This window comes from Takifugu flavidus, chromosome 13 (genome assembly GCF_003711565.1).
Source record: "Takifugu flavidus isolate HTHZ2018 chromosome 13, ASM371156v2, whole genome shotgun sequence".
Classification (NCBI taxonomy): domain Eukaryota; kingdom Metazoa; phylum Chordata; class Actinopteri; order Tetraodontiformes; family Tetraodontidae; genus Takifugu; species Takifugu flavidus.
This window is the reverse complement of record NC_079532.1, coordinates 2347975-2368145: the sequence shown is the minus strand read 5'-3', so window position 1 is coordinate 2368145 and position 20171 is coordinate 2347975.

Genomic DNA, 20171 nt, shown 5'->3' with positions numbered 1-20171 from the left:
AATGCTGCTACTGTACTGCCGCTGACCCTTCAGCATGGTGAACATCAAGAAAGCTGAGGGGCCAGGTGAAATCCTGGGGCTCAGAGGCTGCATCCACCAGGTGGTAGAGCTAGTTACAGGTATTTTCAATCTGTCACTGTCCCGTGCTGCTGTACCCACTCACCTCAAATAAAAGAGGCGAGTGGGTACAGACCAGTGGCTGAACGGAACAACATCACCTGTTTAAATGACTACAGGACAGTGGCACTTACCCCCATGCCTACTGCCTACAGAGCGCCCCTCTCAACAGAGGATTACCACTGTCCTCAGCATAGCACTCCTGGACCAGTGAGGGACGTATGTGAGGATGCTTTTCATTGACTAGTTCCTGGATGCAACGCCATGCACAGAGGCAAACCAAAAAGGATCTGCAGCGAGTCATGAGAACCTCAGAAGAGATCATTTGACTCAGCCTGCCCTCACTGGAAGGCATCTTCAGGACGCGCTGCCTTTGGACCACTTAACAAGCACAGAATTGGATGGATCGCGGCATCACTATCATGTTTTAATGATATACAAATGTCACATGAGCCCCAGAATAAAACAAAAGTTGCTTCATGCACAGCCAGGTAATTGTTACCAGCAACTGTAAAGCTGAGCCTTTAGTAACACAAGAGGTCAGCAAACCCAAAAGCTATAGGAAGGGACATGAAGAGATGGTGCTTTTCCTGTTAGGCACATTGAGGGGGGTCCTACTCTGAGCTAAATCAAGGTCCACTTTTATCTAAACAGATGTGTTACTGTGGATTTATGGGGGTGAGAACAGGCATAAAGGGTATGAAAATAGACAGTTAATGGAGCCTTTCACATGGTCTTGTAATTTGTTTTTACTAAACTGGGCCAGAATGTTCTTTCTGTATAGATTTTTCACCATAAATTCAATGATCTGCCTAATAACCGCAACTTCCATGTGAAAACACGGCTCTGGCATCTCCATAATGAATGAGCTGCAGGCTCAGTCAGCACGACACCACCATGAGTGCAGTGTCAGCATGACAATAATGTCACTGCCGCTGCCACAGCATCTGTGATCGATCTTCTTAATCCCTAGTTTTGTATGGAATTAGCCAACAAGCAACACCTGCTGGACTCCCAGCACAGGCTGTTCACGCTGGGAGAAGTTAGCAATTTCAGAATGTCGAGAGGAATGAGACCAGGATATCTTTTTTTTTTTAAATTCCTCGTGCCAATAAGGTCATAAATCCTCTTTTTAATTTTATCTTTAATAAAAATGTCACACTCTTTGCACTAAGCGGCTCGGAATGATTTGCTGAAACACCCATTTGGACATTCATGTTTCATCCAGACAACAGAATGGATCATGGTTGATCCCAGTAAATGACACGTTTATCCAGCGGATCAATGCTCCAGTTGGTATAAATATTACATAATAACAACAGTCGTACACTTATTAACTTTAACAACAGTGAAATAAATGCCGTGAGGTATACTTGATTTATAATTTAAAACCCATTATATGCATTTTTAAGGCTTTATAGAAAAACACAGACACAATCTACAATTTTACCCATTATTGCGTCTTTGATTGTGGTGTTTTTATTCGCCATAAAAGAGTTCCCTATTAGCTCACATTTGTCTTTATGTCAGAGAAATTGTAATAATCAGCCCTGTGAATGTGATTCAACTAAAAAAACGCTCTATACTTTTAATATCGTCATCACAGCGCTTGCTCTGTCAATCCCGCTCCTGAAAATAAGTCAGTCATCATTCCAGCGGAGGCAGAGAATAGGGGAAAGATATCATCAATAACAAGAACAAACTTTGCTATAAGTGCATTAGCTAGTGCTGCATTAGACAGGTGGCGTATAAAACAAAGCCTTTTAGAGGAACAGAAAGACACTTCATCCTAATCTATAGGACTAACGTTTACACTGAGGCTGAAAGGGTCAGGGTTAAGTTAGCTCTACTTTCAGTCTCGGGAGCTTGAAGGAGGTCACAGTCCTCAGCCATAGCGGTGTTCTCACCTCCCAATCCAATTTATCAATCCCCATCTAATCTTTCACTTGGGGGTGAGCCAGTGGTAAATGGCGGCCTGGCGATAAGCCCCCCTCAGGCACGGGGCCACCGAGGTAATTGATGAGAAGAGCTTTTACATGTCAATCATCACTCGGCATTGGTTGCAACAGTTAAACCGCTTTGTTCCGGAGTCATAACTTAACCTGCAGCAGCAGCGAAAGCCTGGGCCGGATCTGTAAAAACCATCTGCGAGGGAATCAAAGGCACCAAAATCGTCCACAGTGACTGCCAGCCGTGCACCCAGGTGAAGTAATTTCTCAAAATAACTCAGGGTCTCTGACATGTGGCACGGGAGGGGGCCATTTAATGTCCTGTGACCAGACAACGGAGGCACCGAGGGGGTATCGTCGAGGTGGGGGGGATTCCAGGACATGATTTCTGTAATCCTTCACCCGGAGAAAATCTGACAGCCGGAACTTCGCACTCAACGGAATGTCGCTACAAAATCATAACAATGCTGTTGGTGTCCGCGCTTGGAGGTGGAGAGGAACCACGCTGCATCCGCTGCCATCTGAGGGTAGACGCCGTCAATTTAGCTTCCAGAACACCAATGAAGTCCCCATTTTTACCTTAACACCTGTTGTCACTTTCCTACACCTTTGCTGAGACCGCGTTGGCCTGCTGTGGGGGCGGGGTCAACAAGGCTCAGCGTGTTTGTGTATTGAAAAGGCTGCATGAACTCTGCACGAGCGGTCTAAAGCAGGGGTGGGTAAATCCAGTCCTCGAGGGCAGTATCCAAGCCAGACTTTCTGTCCTACAGGTAAATACTTTCACCTGGGGTTTCATTTACCTTGGTGAAAGTGGTTTCTCCCTGGTAGGATGCAAAACCTGGATTCCAGCCTTCATGGATTGGACTTGCCCATGAGAGGAGGTCAAATTCATTCCTCAAGGGTTGGATTCAAGCCGGGATTTGCATCCTACAGGCAGGAAATGCTTTCACCAAGGTAAATGAAACCCCAGGTGAAAGTGTTTACCTGTAGGACAGAAAGTCTGGCTTGGATATGGCTCTCGATGCCCACCCCTGGTCTAAATGGATACAGAGCACACATTTTTCACTGTCCTGAGCTTGAGCTGTCCATGTAGATATGAAAATGGGGAAAGTTGAAGTGTAACCTCCAGTCACACTGGAGGCTCGCAGTGCAAAAGAAAAGTCAGTCATTAGAAGAGGTTCTAGAAGTTGGCTCCGACTCCAGAACGTCTTCTCTGGAAAGTTTTACCAACTTGAACAGAGAGCAGAGCAGATACAGCCAGTAACGCAGGTGCCTGGATCACGCAACGCCGGCCCCAGAGGACAGCCCTGCCCAGCTGCCCTAGAAAACAGCCAACAACAAGACAGAAACACACAGACACAAATCGCCCACAAAGATAACAAACTAACCTTTTGTTTTCCTTGAATCTCTGCTTTATTTTAAGGCATATTTATTATATTTATAAATATTTATATTTATGGACAGCTATTGCTGTCGCCCTAGTTTGCCTTGACCTGCCGACCATCCCCACCGACTTGCTCAGTCCCATCATTTATTTGTCTGTATAATTGATATATTTGCATATTTGTCTATTCTCTCCTTTCCGTCCCCCTTCTTCTCCTCTTTTACTGACAGGCCATCAGCGGCGGGGGGGGGGGGGGGGGGGGGGGGGTCCTCCTGTTGATTGTAATAGATGCTATATAAATAGAAATGAACCGACATGTTTTTTTTTCTTTTTATTGGTTGAACTGTTCCACCAATTTTGGATTAGAGAGGATATATGAGCCGGCTTTTCCTCTCCTCCACATTTGTCTTTGGATAATTAGGTATACTGGTACTATATGCTTTTATCATTGTGAATGTGAATAAAATAAAATGTGGAATTTCAGCGCAAGCAGTAGCGGCAGATTTTATTTTATTTTTTCATTTTTTGTCCTTCCAAACACATACATCACAAAATGCACATGAGGACACGATTACAGACTCAAAGCATCACCCCCACCACCCTAGTGAGACCTTGAGGGCAAGGAGCCCCTGGTGTCTGCTGGTGACAGTGGCCCTGACCCGTGACTGTGACACAAGCACTGGGTAAATGATTTCTTGTAAGCCCAGGGGTCAAACTCGCAGCACATTTGTCTCGCTCCGCCAACCCACTCATTTTGCAAATTCTTTGCTTTGGAGCAAGGAGTGGCTGTGGCTGGCTCTTCCTTTTGTCACTTGGCTTTCTTTGACTTTTGTGAACTGATCACTTTTTAACCCTTGTGTAATGTTCATATTGTTGTTACTCAGCCAGCGTTTGTGGGTCTGATGGACCCGTTGCATTTTGTGGCTTTTATTGCCTCACAATCAAACACTTTTATGTTAAAATACTGAACAGATGTTTACCTCATCCCAATTACAAGCAGTATAAACAATATATATGGTTAATATTTGCCCTTTACCTTTGTTAGGTCACATTTATAACTTATTATTTAAAACATAATAAAGAAAATCAATTAAAATCAAGATATGAGTGGAAACAAATTTACAAGTGAAGTAAGGTTTTTCAAAACTACTGACTTTTATTTCTTTGAACTTATTTTTATTACTTATTTTTATTTCTTTTAATAAAAAACACCACACAAGGGTTAATTAATCAGCTGTAACTATTGACGCCAAAACTGCCAGAAAACCACAAAAACAGGTTTTTTTAATGCTTTATCGCACAGCTCCACAAGCTGTTGTTATCGCTGTGTGTAGAGAGAAGAATTTAGAGATTACAGGGCTTTGTGTTCGGTGTTTTACTTTATAAATCTAAACAAACCCATTTTTCAGCCTTCTGTGTGATAGAAATTGGATCTTTATTAGAGTGAGCAGCTGCTCAAAGGCCACTGGAAGCCGCCATAGATTAGAATTCCTGAACGGATGGAGGATGAAATTCTTCCTGCCCTATTTTTTTTAATCGGAAATAGAACAGCAGCGGTGAACACGTGTCTTTATTAGTCTTTATGGTAATGAGACCCAGCTTTTGCTATTCTGAAGTTACAGGCAGGGATGAACACTCACATGCGTGGGTGAAGACGCCTCCCCGGAGAGGTTATGATAGAAACACAGTCCAGGAGTGGAAATCCTGACCGTGTGGAGGTCTTAACTGAACAGACCATTCTATATGTGCATGTGTGTGTTAGTCTGTGTGTGAATGTGTGTGTGTGTCTTGTACTTGCTACATAATCCACAAAATGTGCATTCTACTAGTATACTGGGGACATTTTTGGGATGTGAGGACATTTTGGCTGGTTCTCAAAAGTTAAAAGGACTTTTTGAAGGTTAAGACTTGGTTTTAAGGTTGACATTAACAGTTAGGGAACTAGTTGTGAGGGTTATGGTGTGCTAAGGACCAGGAAAATGTATTGTGTCCATGAAAGCCCTCATAAAGTTTGAACAAAACAAACCATGTGTGTTTATTATTGCACATGCTGCAAAGTGAGGACCAGAGTAAAATTTCAATGTGGCTCCATTCCCTCAGCGAGAGGATCCTCCTCACTGGTCTTATCAATAATCTGCTGATATCTAATGTTCATCAGTGAGAGCAGTGACCAGTCATTTTCTCCCATCCGTGTGGGACCATCAGGGAATAATGCTTCCAAAGAGCCTCCAGCATTTGAGAAAGCTGGGGAACATCTTTATCAGGACACCTCTGTACGCTGAACTTTCCATCCCTGCAATGAATTCCCTTAACCTCCCACTGGAAGTGTTCCCTTACTGTATTCATTCTTCATCCACCCGTTTTTTCCAGCTCCATAGTGTTCATGAATTTATGAATTCCATATGGACTGACGCCAAAAGTCAGACAAAAACCTAGCGATCTGTAGCTAACCGAAACAGGAGAAGCTATTCTATTTATATGTTTTTCCTTATTCCAGCCATGTTTTGGATTTGTTGACATCTTCAATGTCTTTTCATTTGGAAATCAAATTTTTTAAATAGTTTTAAGTTTTAAATTGGAAGAATATTTCCATTCAAATAAAAAAAATAAAAAATCAGATCTCTGCCGTGTAGCTTCAAATGAACATGCTTTATTTTCATTTGTGCCATTTAAGGAAAAAAGACTGCATTACTGTTTTACAACATATTTGCTTCTCTAAAGAGCACTTAAAGGACTTTTTCTTTTCAACCTTCTATTCATGTCCGCCGTGGTATTATACCATTTCATCCATAGTGATTTAATCTGTTCTGGGAAAATAATCAGTCAAAATACCTGCAGCATGGTCACCGTTAAGGTTGTGTCTGAATGTTGCAAAGATAGAAAAGAGGCTGCGTATAATTCCTTTTGGTCTCACCGGTGAACACTTAAAAACTTTATGATGGATATCTCAGGGAGGCTTTCTCTTTCTGTAGCTGCTTCAGGGAAGGTGAGGCCAATCAGTCCTACTGAGTTTCAATTATTTCAACAAATTGGTGCATATTGATGTGCCGTATGCTGCTGTGGGTCCACGTACACTTGAACTGTCAAGTCTTTATTAGAGGAACGTGGACTTTGTAGCAATCGCTTCATTGGAACAGTGAAACAGCTGTGGTGTGTTTTCCTGGTAATTTCAGTCAGAAGGCTGCAGCTAAATACAGATAAATATAAAATGTGAGTCTTTTTCGGCGGCAGAAAGCCTTAAGGATCAACAATGAAAAGAGGTTTGTTCAAAACAAAAACTTTGGATAGAATAGTGCTGTCAATTGCTCGACAATGTTGGCTGATTCGAGCTGAAAAATCTGGTTGGATGTATTGAAATCTGGGGAGTTTTTACTATCAGCAGCATCAAGATAGACGTCAGAACAAGATCCAGGTCTCGGGTTCACGTATTTGTCACGAGGACATTCTGCTTAATTCGACTTAATATGCATACATTAGGTTTAGGTGACACGATGGCAAAAAAGGTAATTCAGTTAAAAAGGTTTTCAGACATCAAGTTTTCTCACTCTTGGAGGAAAAACTTGTTTTTCTTTGAATTATTTAACTCATCTTTGGTGGTGGTAGCTCAGTCCGTCGAGGACTGGGTTGATAAACGGTGGGTTCCTGGTTCGCACCTGGTGTGGACAAGACATGGGATGTGTTCCAGTAGGAGGGGAAGGTGCCAGAACACCTTCAGAGCAGTGCCAAGGTACCCTTGAGCAGGGTACTGAACCCACAATTGCTCGCAAAGTGCCCTGTGATGAGTTGGTGACACGCCCAGGGGTGGACCCTCCCTTCACCCATATGCAGTTGGGATAAGCTCCAGCAACCTTCCTGTGAGCCGAAAGGGTTGAAGAGGTCAAGAAAATGAAGCGAAACAAATCATCTTGCTAACTATCCATGTTTGTTCTTGTCATTCACTTTTTTTTGTATTTTTTATGGTATTGTCTTGTGGGGCATTATGGAGCTGCTTGTTAATTATTAGGCCTGTGAGCAGATGGCAGAACGACAGACGACACCGGGCTAATGGAGCACATGAATGGAAAAAAATAAATGATGGGGGAAAAATGTTGCACGCAATTACCGACTTTTTCGCGCCTGCACTTCTTTCCGTCTTTGTAAGCAGTGTTAACCGAAGCGTCGATGTTATTTCTTAATTAAAATGATTGCAACATTTTCATTTTTTACCGTCTTTAGGCTTTAAAGCCGCGGTAGCCTAGTGAAACCAATGACACAGCTTTTTTTTCCCTCTACAGCTTTTGATTTTAATAAAATTCACTGAAAACAAGTTTCAACTATTTGATTGACTTTCTTGAGCTTTTGAAAGCTGTTTTATACTTTTTCACCATGTCCCTAGCCCCAGCTGAACAGCCACGTTTAAGTCCCCAGATTTTTGATTGTTCACAACATTTCGTATCCTCCTCAGTACATATATTTCAACCCGCTGGTGGCGATTGTCTTTTTTGTCTGTTTTCTAATTTATAGCGCATTAAAATTGAAATCCCGTCCTCCTGAGTGTATAAGCTGCTGCCTATTGTCAGTCTCTTGCTTGTTCCCGTTAATCCCTGGTTGACAGCACCTGCTTTGTGGAGACCTTCTGTGTGGTCTTTCTCATGCTGTCTTCTGTTTCTTTGTTGTACAAAAGCATCCCATTCCCCGTTTTTTCCCTCTCAAACTTGCTGCTAATTTCACAAAGAGCTGAGCAGCATGTGCAGAATGATAAGTATGCAGACCTGAGCGACATTAGCCTGTGGAAATTGTGTCTCATTTCCCATTTTAACACGCGTTTCCTTACTTAACATATATTCCTGTGAACCAAAGAGAAGTGGGGAGGAAATGGTCGGGGCTCTTACCGCATTTTGAACCTTGTCTGATCAAAGTCTTGCTTCACATCATCTAATCATGCCATACTATTTTCCAGGGCAACCCCCCCACGCCAACCCCCAAAATGAATTGATTAATTATCGCGCTGCAGTATGTGCACGATATTCTGCTACAGAATGTATTAATAACAAATGAAGTGTGGCTTTAAACGCAATTACTGCAGGAGAGGAGTCTAACCCATGACGTCTTTAGGAGAAGAAAACATCCACAGGTGACAGAACTGGAGCTTTGTCGCTGAAAGCCCGTCGAATTTCCATGGTCCTCATCAATTAGATCAACGTGTTTTAGAGGTTTGCTGTCCATATATCATGACTGCCCAGTGAGCGTGTCCACAGGGTCCATATCTGCTGCGTAAGTGCCTGCAAAGACGCAACTGTGGATGGTGAGACATGGTGTGGGGGGGACATTTGTCTGTCTGTCTACCCCCACCTACATCTACAATCATTAAGAATCTTCCCCGACACACACCCAAGACATCCACAAAGGTAAAGAGAGGATCTCTGGAGGGGGTGGCTGCACATACCAAAAACTGAAGTTAGAAAATAATGAATATTTCATATGCCAGAGCTGTATGCATCTATGATTTTTAAAAAATAAAATAATAAGACTGTTGCATTGTGGGTCAGGGGTGCCTGATTTTACACTTGCTATGCTGTTCTGACAAATCATTGTGACGTTCAGTGCGAGAGACTTGAGTGTAAATTAATGATTTCCTTTTTTAAATTCATCATTTGCATAATTTAACTCTGCAGACGTGCCTCCGGAATATTATCGTAACGGCAGTTTCGGAAATGGCGGAACACACGTGATAGATTATTGCCCTGTTGGTATAAGAGAATACCTTAAACTATTCAAATGATAATGCTAACTAATTCAATAAGAGCCTCATCCGCAATGAGGCCTCTTTTTCTTTTCCCCCCTCTTATAATTGGGGCAAAATGGAAGATAATGCCTCTAATTGGGCATTTTCTGTAAACCTTCAGGTTTTAGATGGCCGAAACATTTCTTACATGACATGCAACGTTTGTGAAGAGGGGGGGGGGGGGCGCTGCAGTTCTTCACGCAGAATTAAACAGAAATGTAAGCGTTTGGCAGGCTGCACGGCATTAAATCAAAATAGGCTGCTCAACGCAGCGTAAACAACTTTAGCTGATCATTTATGCGACGCGGAAAGTTATAAATTATGGAGCATCTACACATTTTCTACAATCTGTTTGGGCCAACCTGTCTCACCTTCATGTAAATGCACAGCACAGCTGAAGCTGTATTATAGATAAGCTTTCAATATTGCATAAGTGCACTCCGTAAAGATTCCCCCTGCCATTAATCTTTGTCCGCTGCTGTTGCCGTTCTTCTCTGCTCCATTGGGCTTTCACATGTGAAAATCTTTGGCAATCAGACGTGGCGTTAAAGGGTTAAGTTGTAAATACGAGAAGCTTTCTTCGACAGAAGGGGCGTTTGGATTGTTGACTGCAGGGATCCGAATGGTCTCCCATCAGGAATGTGATCATGTTTGGTATCTTGTCCCAAAATTTGGCTCGTTCACCTCCGGGTCAGACACACCGAAGAGTCACCTGATGACGTCCGGCCAGTCAACAGTCCCCACGCACATCCTCCTGTGGCGTCGTGATTAAATAAATCTTATCATATTATAAGGAGACAGATTCATTTAGAACTGATTTTTTTTTTTTTTTTTTTTAAACTGATCAGGATTTCTGAATTTATATCAGCCACTGTCTGTTCAAAAGACACTCTACAACAGTTTGCTGATTTATTGCCTGAATAAAATGGTTTAGAGAGCCTCCTTGACCGGCGCTGAATGATAAACCGCCGACATGATGACGAGAATGCATGCAAAGGGAAGAGCGCAGAGCTCATCATAGTTGCATTTTGATTGTTTATTAGAATTGTTAAACATGATTTAAATGCAAATGGATGAATACAATAGTTCCATGGCGCATATTTGCAACACTGCTGCGTGAGTGGTGAATTGGGTGAAATTTGAACCGGTAGTTGAGAGATGATGAACAATGGTGATGAATGCCCCCAACCAAAAAGGTTCTGAGCTAAAGTGGTCCAGAGGTTCTGGGGGATTATGCCTAATCCCACTCACTCCTAAAGTCCAAAGATTCCATGGATGGATAAATGAGCACATTATCTTTTTGCATTCCATGTTTGCATCTATTATCTAATTTTATTGACCTGATAATTCTCTATCTAATGACCATACAACTATGACAACTACTATGACGACCACTACTACTACTGCTGCTACTAATACTATTACGACTACTTCTGCTACTACTAATATTACTACTACTACTGCTACAACGGCTGCTACTACAAATACTACAACCACTAATACTACTGCTGCTACTACGACTACTAATACTACAACCACTAATACTACTCCTACTACTACAACTACTGCTACTAGTACTGCTGCTACTGCTGCTACTACTACTACTGCTCCTACTACTACTACTACTACTACAACTGCTACAACTACAACTGTTCCTACTACTACTATTGCTGTTACTACTACTACTACAACTGCTACAACTACTGCTATTACTACTACTACTACAGCTACTACTACTACTATTGCTGTTACTACTGCTTCTACTATTACTACTAATATTGCTGTTACTACTGTTACTACTACTACTGCTACAACAGCTCCTCCTCCTACTATTACTGCTACTACTGCTACTGTTACTACAACTGCTACTACAAGTAGTAGTGCAACTACTCCTACTCCTACTATTACTACTACTACAACTGGTACAACTACTGGTATTACTACTACTACTCCAACTACTACTACTACTACTACTACTGTTGCTGTTACTACTGCTTCTACTATTACTACTAATATTGCTGTTACTACTGCTACTGCTACAACGGCTCCACCTCCTCCTACTACTACTACTATTGCTACAACTACTACTACTACTGCTACTACTACTACTAGTACAACTACTCCTACTACTACTATTACTACTACTACTACAACTGGTACAACTACTGGTATTACTCAATCAATTTTTTCAATCTTTATTTATATAGCGTCTTATACAATCAAGATTGTTTCAAGGCGCTTTCCAGAATCCCAGGGCCTAACCCCAGACAAGCAACAGTGGCAAGGAAAAGCTCCCCTTTAACAGGAAGAAACCTTGAGCAGGACCAGGAGAGGAGAGGAGAGGCAAAGACCACAGAAACACACACAAAAATACACTATACAATGGAGGTCATCATGCAGCTCCGAAGGCGGCGATACCTGTAAATACCTGTTTTTTGCAGAAAAACTACCCAGGAATCATCATAACTAGTCTACTTGATGAGGAGGAGGAAAGGAGAGGAAAGGAGAGGAAAGGAGAGGAAAGGAGAGGAAAGGAGAGGAAAGGAGAGGAAAGGAGAGGAAAGGAGAGGAAAGGAGAGGAAAGGAGAGGAAAGGAGAGGAAAGGAGAGGAAAGGAGAGGAAAGGAGAGGAAAGGAGAGGAAAGGAGAGGAAAGGAGAGGAAAGGAGAGGAGAGGAGAGGCAAAGAGCACAGAAACACACACACAAATACACTATACAATGGAGGTCATCATGCAGCTCCGAAGGCGGCGATACCTGTAAATAAATAGAGAGGGGGGGGGAGCAGAAAAACTACCCAGGAATCATCATAACTAGTCTACTTGATGAGGAGGAGGAAAGGAGAGGAAAGGAGAGGAGAGGAAACCATGACCCAGTGGGGTGACAGAGGCGAGGTGATCATGTTTCCGGACCCCGGCAGCCTTGGCCTATAGCAGCATAACTAAGATGTGACCTAATGATTAGACCACCCCCTAAGTATGATAATTTGTCTGTCTATAATAGTAACCATCCATCTATCCATCCATCCTCTACCGCTTATCCGGGGTCGGGTTGCGGGGGCAGCAGCCTAAGGAGAGAAGCCCAGACTTCCCTCTCCCCAGCTACTTCTTCCAGCTCATCCGGAGGGATCCCCAGGCGTTCCCAGACCAGTCGAGAGACATAGTCTCTCCAACGTGTCCTGGGTCTTCCCGGGGGTCTCCTACCGGAGGGACATGCCCTGAACATCCCACCAGGGAGGCGTCCAGGAGGCATCCTAACTAGATGCCCAAGCCACCTCATCTGGCTCCTCTCAACGTGGATGAGCAGCGGCTCTACTCCGAGCTCCTCCCGGATGGCAGAGCTTCTCACCCTATCTCTGAGGGAGAGCCCAGCCACCCTACGGAGGAAGCTCATTTCGGCCGCTTGTACCCGTGATCTTGTTCTTTCGGTCATTACCCAAAGCTCATGACCATAGGTGAGGGTAGGAACGAAGATCGACCGGTAAATCGAGAGCTTCGCCTTTCTTCACCTTTCTTCACCACTACGGACCGGTGCAGAGTCCGCATTACTGCGGACGCCGCACTGATCCGCCTGTCGATCTCCTGCTCCATTCTTCCCTCACTCGTGAACAAGACCCCGAGGTACTTGAACTCCTCCACTTGGGGCAGGATCTCCTCCTTGACCCGGAGAAGGCACTCCACCTTTTTCCGGTTGAGAACCATGGCCTCGGATTTGGAGGTACTGATTTTCATCCCAGCCGCTTCACATGCGGCGGCGAATCGATCCAGTGATAGTTGGAGGTCACGGGCCGATGACGCCAACAGGACCACATCATCCGCAAAAAGCAGAGACCCGATCCTGAGGTCACCAAACTGGATCCCCTCAACACCATGACTGCACCTAGAAATTCTGTCCATAAAAATTATGAACACTACTGCTACTACTACTACTACTGCTACTACTACTACTACTACTACTGCTACTACTATGACTTCTACTGCTCCTACTACTACTACTGCTACTACTACTACTACTACTACTACTACTACTGCTACTACTACTACTACTACTGCTACTACTACTGCTCCTACTACTACTACTACTGCTACTACTACTGCTACTACTACTACTACTGCTACTACTACTGCTACTACTACAACTACTACTACAACTACTGCTACTACTGCTCCTACTACTACTACTACTACTACGACTACTACTGCTCCTACTACTACTACTACGACCACTACTACTACTACTACGACTACTACTGCTCCTCCTACTACTGCTACTACTGCTCCTACTACTACTGCTCCTACTACTACTACTAATACTACTGCTACTTCTACTAGCTGGCTAACTAACTAACTAACTGGCTGGTATATCCAGCACGGCGGCACTCCTGGTGCTAAAGTTCTCCAGAACCATTTAGGGCTGAGATTTGGATTAAATAAAGGCCCTTCCCCTGAGATATCCATCTTAATACCTCTGTGGCACAGTGGTACCTGCAAGTAAAATCCACCATGGCGGCCATAGAGACTCCGCTCGCCAATATTCTCCACGTCCTTTTACACTTGCTGCTTGAGTGTAGCAGCTCATTAACTTTGCAAAAACGTTGCTGTAAGTTGGGTCACTTCAGCGCTTCCCCGAGGTGTCCCCTGCGCCACTTGATCTGTGTGTCATCAAAATGTCCCCGCGTCGCTCATCAGGCAGGAAATCAGCTTGGGTCGGCAGCTTTCCAGTGGAGCATGATGGCTGGAACGGTCACACACCTTTACTGATGGTGAAAGTTGCCTTTAGCCTCAGTGACCCAGCGTAATCCCCACATTTGACCCCATATAGAGGCTCTGTCATGTTTCCGCCATGCTTCTGCATAAATTAATCTTGTCTTGGCAGTAAACGATGGTATGTTATCTATCTCAGCCTTTTGTCATCATGTTTTCTAGCTCTGTGGTGGGATCAGGCGCCTCCCTCTTTCCTACTCAGCGTTCAGGCCGGAGCTTAACAAGCTAATAAGAAGCCCCTGTGCCTGTCTTTGCTGTAGCTGTCCACTTTTGACGTTGCTGAAAAACAATAGTTATTAAAGGGAATAAGTGCTGTTTATGACACTGTATTTGGAAAATAAAGATCACTTAGGTTGGAAAGACGTTTTCCACCCCACTGAGTTTAGCCTTGAACAGAGAGCTTTGCCTCAGTGTGATTAGCTTATGCCTCTGATTGTGTGTTTCTAAATTCATTAATTAGAAGGACATAAGAGAGACAGCTAAGGAATGCTTGGTTGTGAGTTTATTTTAGAGGAAGTTGACATCTAACAGTTGAGCTGAACATGACCACATCTCTATTATTGTGTATGAATGAAAAAACTGAAATGATGCTACTATGCAGTATCAACTTCCGTCGTGTACATTTAGCTCTGACACCTGAAACCCAAACAAATGTACAGCCCATAAGCCACTGAGAAACATTAGAAAAGTGTTCATATTTAGCAACCAAGTGTGGTCTTCCTGAATAGCTTCCATTAACCTGCTGCATGTACAGCTTTAGCATAGTGGCGAAGAATATTCAGCACCTGAAATGATTGCCGCATATTTTATGGGGCAACCTTTTAATGTTTTCTTGGTTTACACCCTTCTGCATTTCAAATAAGAGAGCACTTAGTGAACATGAAGAGAACACAATGAATGATGATGAACATCCGCAGTTATCCAGCAGTCCTTTGTAAGTGTGGATTTGGTGAGTTTGTTGGGTTTAGTTTCCCTTCATTTCTATCAATTCTGAGCTGATTTTTTTTCCCTGTCAGAACCAGTTGCTAGCATGTTTGGTTAAGGCTCCACTGGAGAATCAGTGTTAGATCTTCCTGTAGCAGTTGTAGTAATGGCTCAAGTCTTACACATGGTACATTAAAGCAAAGGATTGGATCCTGGGCCTCTGCGGCCTACATGTGTAAATCTCCTCGGGGACAGCTGTGAACCCTAAAATGCACCGAAGCGGGTTCTCCGTGTATGAATGTGACTGGCTTTTTTCCTCCGATGAGCAATGGGCACCTTGTGTAACGGGAGCTGACTTCCCTTGCTGCCGCTTCAGAACAGATTTGATTCTTGTCTTACATCAGGTGTGATTTTTATCTTGTGTATTTGTCCCTCTGCCGATGGCCACCAGAGGAGGTGGTGCATTGTTAATTATGAGGAGGCACCATCATATTAATAACAGACTGAACATGACACACTCTGCATCACACACAAGCTGCTATTAAGATCATACGGTCGATCTACATTATGTAATTTAATGCCTGCCTGAACATGATTATAAAATGTAATTAATCACAGCATGGTGCAGTATTTCTTTGTTGTACAGGAGCTAACAAATGACTATACATTTGTCATGAATGTGTGTCGTCATGCCCAAAAATAGATCCCTGATGGCCCCTCTGTGACCATGCCTTTTTTCGTTAACAATCGGTTGTTTTTTGGGATTCTTTTCTAAATGGCAGATTCATATTTGCACGTGGTGCAGTCATATGCGTTTCCCCAGGACAATTACCAAACCACGACAGCCTATCCCAGCCGTATCTACCATTCTAAATGTATCCATTACCATGCAGATTGGGCCATTATCCTATGCAATGGGACGCCGATTTCCAAGTGAGGTCCTTTCATCAGCGTTTGTTCAGGAATAGACCTGATGCATGGGTTGGAAGGGTATCAGGAGTGCCTGCTTTCATCAGAAAAACAGTCACAGTAAATATGACTTTCAAGTCACTTAATCATTTCATCGGTGAAGATCAGGCGTGTTTCTCCTAAACTGAGCGGCTAGCTCTCGCACTGCTAAAGCACGACTGGGATGATTATATTCCATACGGTGTGTTTAGAGGGCGAACGCCAGGGTCCCATATGTCCGCACAACCACAGAGCCAATAAGCAGTGTCAAGTTTGCAAGCACTAACAGGATTAAGCACCAAGACTTTATGTCTTTTACAACTGCTGCCAGCCACGAGCCGGAAAATAATGGGATCAGTTTTGAGGCAGTTCATCACGGAAGAGACCACCTCTCCCTGCGCTAGCGCCCGGGTGAAAGGTCCCTCTGCAGACAGCCTTCCGCAGACATGCCTATCAATTGTAAACATGTCCCACCATCGTGGATAACTATGCATAAAAGTGCTAAACGGGGGGAAGATTGATATTTAATGTGTGGTAAGCAATTTCATTAACTAGACAGAAAAGGTGGTAAGTCAATCACCCGTACACCCTTAATGACAGCATTAGCAGAGCACAGATCATAAAGTCTACGCCATTAATTGGAAGTGTCTTCTAATAAGAAGACCTGACTGTCAATCTGCTCCTTAAAAGCTGTCTAAAACTACCCAAAGAACAAGCGGTGGATGACGGAAACCAAAGAATCAACACAGAAGAGAAGAAAGCATGAATAATTTAGTCATTATGGTGTCCAGTTGGTCCTTCCCACCTGGTTTTGACATGATGCTCAGAAGCCAGGGGAGCTCAAAAAGAAACGGAAACATGGACTGGAAGCAGGAGAGGTGCCCAGACACTTTTTACTTATTGTGTTACATGTTTTCATTGTATATATGTGACATCTGTTTCTGAAGATTTCTTTTCTTTTCTTCTGCTTAAATCCTCATGGTTAAAATTATATGAAACTCCAGTTTATGTCTCTTCAGTACAGTTTTGAAAATCTAGAAGGGGTTATCATAATTTACACTTAATATTGTTTTACGCCTGTCTTTTTCTCCCAATTTGATATGAAGTCTCATTCAAAACAGGAAGCACAAGTATAAGGAGTGACCGAGGTTTATATTTATTTTATTTTATTTAGGAAAATGGATACACAGGCAGCTGGAATGAACATCAGAGATTATTTTGTTTTGGTCAGAGTATCTGTCAGCTTTATTTAGCTCTCCACAGGTGAATGTGGAGAAATCATTCCCGGGGAAATACTGATGAGTCCAGGGGGGAAGTAATAAAGTAAACCACCTCCTGAGGAGAGTGCCTTCTTCATTACTCTATTATACATGAAAAGAACCGAAGGCTTCAGAAGCCCTCCTTCAAAGCCTCAGAGCTCCCTCGCACCAGCTTAGCTGGGCACATTTTATCGTAATTGCACTGTCTGTCTATTTTACCTTCCTTTTTTGGAATTGATCATTTTTGCCTTTATTTCTTTGGTTAAAGTTTGGTTTATTTATGCCTCTAAATCAAATAAAGCATGTTCATTGCAGCACTCCGCTTTGGTAAAAACAGCACAAACCAAATTCAATCAGTTAGTCGCACCCAGCCTCCTGCCTCGGTCCCAACACCCATCAGCCGGACATTGTTTTCCTTGGTCAGTGAGTGTTTTCCTCTTGTTAGTAAGTGTTTTGCTTAATGCCTGTCTATTTGGCTGCTAATTTCTCCTCTTTTTGATTGGCTTGTCAGCTTGGACATAAAAAAAAATATTTTCTTTTCAAAGTCCTGCAATGAGGCTTTTCAAGTGCATTAAAAACAAATGCAAACCAAATATAAGTTGAATAGCTGCTTCTGTCGAAGCGTAGATGGTCTTTTTCTGAGTTTCAGAGCAAATTGTTTTAAAAATGCATGGAACAAAGAACAATGGCACAAAATTGAGCCATGAAATGAAAGCAGATAGCTGCAAGCTGAATGCAGCTTGCATGTTGAAATTGCGCCCTAAGAATGATAAATGGGGGGGAGATTATTGCCTCGTTTGTGAATTAAAACTACTTCTGATAGAATTCTGAGGTCTATAACAAATGTAAACTTCAGCTAGTAGGCTTACAGCCTCAAATCATAGAAAATGGCAATTTTGCTAAGCAGAAACCCTATTTTTTACAATATTCATAATTTTAATTTTTACAGCAAACAGATTTAGCAATGGCTATATACAAGATGTTCAGGCTTTGCTGTTGCCCAGCAACATTGTGACCATTGTATGACATTTGTGACCACTTCAGAATTGTGAAACACTTCGGATCTTGAAGCTGTTGGAAGCAAATGTATGAAATATTTCAATAATGTCGCACCAGGTCTTCCAGCAGGTATTAGATGCCATTAGAGAGTTGGCGCCTGGAGAATTCGCTGTCCAGTGGACAAAGGTTAGTACAAGGACTAAAGAGAACCCCATCAGAGGACGCCCAGTGCAGGACCGAATAGAGGTGGCTCAATCATTGGTCTCCTGAGACTGCAGAGAGGACAATGTGAGACGTACATTTTTGAGAAAGTGAAGAAAGATGCGCTCTGCTGGATTTATTGGTGTACGTGAACTTCCGATGGACAAGAGCGACATTCTATCCCTGTAAGGCAAGGTGCTTGTGCTGCTTTGAAAGATAAAGGAAATACAGAATAAAGAGTTATTGCTGCCCTCTGTAAATGCAGTGGCAATTCTAAAATGCTCACAGCAGGAATATCGCCACGATAGTGTAGGTTAAGAATAGAAGATCCTAAAATAAAGAAGCAGAAGGTATAGGGAAAAGGTTGTAACTGGCAATCAACATTGAATACACACAAACAAGATTGAATATCCAGCACAAAGTTTAGCTTGGGGGGAAGATGGAGGCGGAGAGGGCAACATCACGAGAACACAGGAGACAAACATTCACCAGCCAAGCATTAAATCTCTCAAAAGCTCGAGAATCCACCTCGGTGAGGGTCCACAGATGCTGTGCAGAGACAACGGAAGCGACTGATGATGAAAGCTGCAGGAAAAGAGGGGGCATTGCCTTCCAACCAAATGGCAAACTGATAATTTAGTCCCAGCCAGGGCTCCAAAACAGCCGAGAGATATTTAATTACCAACCGGGTATGATGAATCACTAATTTCATTATGATAACAGTCACAACTCACATATCCTAGAGGTAATCACATAATTCAAGGATTACTGAACATGATCATGTGGAGCTGAAGACTTTTCAATACACTCAACATCCCCACAATGTGCCAGAAAAACAGCTTTGTCCAATCACACCAACGGAGTTCGACAGCACTTTAAACCATTGTAACAACAAAACAATAAACAAGTTTGGTGGAATAAAAAAAGACCTTTTAGGTCACCAAAACCCAAAAAATGTGGGTTTAATTGTCTGAGCATGGTTTGGATTTTTGATGGAGTTTATAACGTTCATTTCCCACAAAAACACATATCAGCTTAATAACTGTAATTGTAAACGTAAACACAAACCTTGGAATAATGTTCTTCATAAGAGATGGAATCTTTGTCATTTCTGACTCTTCAGTTCAAGAATCAAAGTTTGTGAATAAAGCTGCTTTTTTTCAAGTTTATTAAATCACAAACATGGGTAAACTATGTTGTTGCTGCAGGCGAGATGTCAACGCGGCTCACTTGGGGACGCTCTGGCACAAAATTGGAGGTGGTCCAGCTCAGTCATGGATGCTTCATTTGGTAATGGAAATGCCAGTCAACCCAGCTGGACCAGTCAAAAGTGGGGGAAATCTCCAGAATGCTGAGCAGTGCTAAGACGTATAGTGAAGCGAGACGAACAAGAACAGCAGCGTTGTAGACCTGCAACAGGTAACTGTCCTTCATAAACCGGGCCGATTGTGACGAGTGACGTTGGAGCGACATCACGGGGGTGAGCGGAGCGCTACCTGTAAGCTTGTTAACGATTTCTGTGAAGGCTTTTCACTTTATTCATCAAATAAAATCCTCCTCTGGCACAGATCCTGTATAATCTCACCCTAGAAAACCTATAATTCAGTTGTGTTTTGCCAAGTACACCAGAACAAAAGAATTTTATCCACAGTAGTAGAGAGGGTAAAAATCACAAACAGGTCCAAGCCGGGGTTCATGAAAAAGCAATTTTGGAACTTCATTAAAAACTCAGCTGTTTTAATGGTTTCTGCTGCGTCTGTAGATTAATATTGGTTTAAATTATTGTAGGCCTGCATAGGTTTGATCTCTGCCTTCAATGAACATGGAAACTACAAAAAAAAGACTCCAAAAGAGAGACCGTGAAGA